The sequence below is a fragment of the Spermophilus citellus genome, assembly GCF_964194105.1.
Source record: "Spermophilus citellus genome assembly, chromosome: 5".
Classification (NCBI taxonomy): Eukaryota; Metazoa; Chordata; class Mammalia; order Rodentia; family Sciuridae; genus Spermophilus; species Spermophilus citellus.
This window is the reverse complement of record NC_138186.1, coordinates 68,730,118-68,731,731: the sequence shown is the minus strand read 5'-3', so window position 1 is coordinate 68,731,731 and position 1,614 is coordinate 68,730,118. Positions and strand designations below refer to the sequence as shown.

General features: G+C 43.0%; 1 pseudogene across 1 annotated transcript; it reads left to right on the top strand.

Moving 5' to 3' along the window:
• The first annotated feature begins 394 nt into the window (after positions 1 to 394).
• LOC308649423 (large ribosomal subunit protein uL16-like) lies at positions 395 to 978 on the top strand (annotated as a pseudogene). Its single transcript has one exon. The product of its transcript is annotated as a large ribosomal subunit protein uL16-like (transcript).
• The last annotated feature ends 636 nt before the right edge of the window (positions 979 to 1,614 follow it).

Here is a 1,614-nt window from a genome sequence, read left to right as displayed (position 1 = left end):
AGATAGAGTCTTGCTAAATTGCTTAGGGCCTTACTAAGTTGCTGAGGCTGGCTTTGAACTTGGAATCCTCCTGCCTCAGCCTCCCAAACTGATGGGATTATTGGCATGCACCACTACCTCACCTGGCCAGCTTTATCTTTGACACTATTAGCTGTCACCAATGAAACTGAGCAACGCTGAGATTGCAGGGGGATTACCATCAAATAACAGAAATCACACATCCAATAAATATAAACACAGTTACCACAGCATATTGACAAGAGCTACAGCAGAGATTTTGTAGCAGAATGGCAGCACTTGATCAAGAAATGATTTTGGAGTGCTCATTTCAGCAACATATACACTAAAATTGTGAACAATACAGAGATTAACATGGCTTCTGAACAAGGAAGACATGCAAATTCATGAAGCATTTTATATTTTTGTTGTCCCTGATGCTAAGCTCCATATCTTTGACCTTAAACAGAAGAAGGCAAAAGTGGATGAGTTCCCCCTCTATGGTGTCAGATGAATATGGGCAGCTAGACTCTGAAGCCATGGAGGCTGCCTGTATTTGTGCAAACAAGTACCTGGTAAGAAGTGGTGGCAAATATGGCTTTCATATTTGAATGCAGCTCCACACTTCTGCATCAAAAAGATGTTTTTCTGCCCTGAGGCTGATAGTCTCCAGACAGGTATGCAGGGTGCCTTTGGAAAAGCCCAGAGCACAGTGGCTAGGGTTCATGTTGGCCAAGTCATCGTGTCCAGCCGCACCAAGCTGCAGGACAAGGAACATGTGATTGAGGATGTATGCAGGGCCAAGTTCAAGTTACCAACCACGGAAAGCTCCATATATCAATGAAATGGGAGTTTACCAGGTTTAAAGTTGATGAATTTGAAGATATAGTGTCTGAGAAGTGGCTCATTCCTAATGACTGGAGGGTCAAATATATCCCCAGTGATGGTCCCCTGTACAAGTGGCAGAATCTGTACCCATGAGGGCTCCTACTGTATTGTCTCCTTCTTAATAAAAACTCAAAAATAAATCCTGTATCATATAAAATTTTTTTTGGAAAAGCAACAAAGGGGCATGTATAGTTTAGAAAAGAATAAAGATTGCATCAAACCAGCTGCAGAGATGAGAATCAATGGTGTAAAATGTGGTCTGAGCAACAGACAAGTTGAGAGTGGATGTGTGAGAGTCATAAGGAAAAGAGGAGGTGCCAGCAGTCCATCCAGGCTTTGAGAAAATCTATAACCCAGGGTAACACTGGGGCAGCCCTCAGGGTCTCCATCTTGAGCTGCAGTGGCCTCTTCCAACACACTACAGAAAGACTCCTTGTGCCCAGCCTGCAGGGTCATTGTCGGCAAACTGGGAAAGGTTTTCCTGCTTCATACAGACCAGACTGTTAGAGCAACTTCTGAGAAGGAAATCCAAAGAGGGGTAGGAAGAAGTCCAGAACATGGATTAGCAGATCTGGGCATCTCAATGTGCAGCTTCTGTGCATTTTGTGTAATTCAGAACATAAAGAATCTGAGTTACCCTGGGATTCGAGTGGAGAAAGGGATTCACTTGGTTTTCTTTTACTTTCCAGGGCTCTTTGTTGATGGTGATTTTTTGTTTATTTATTTATT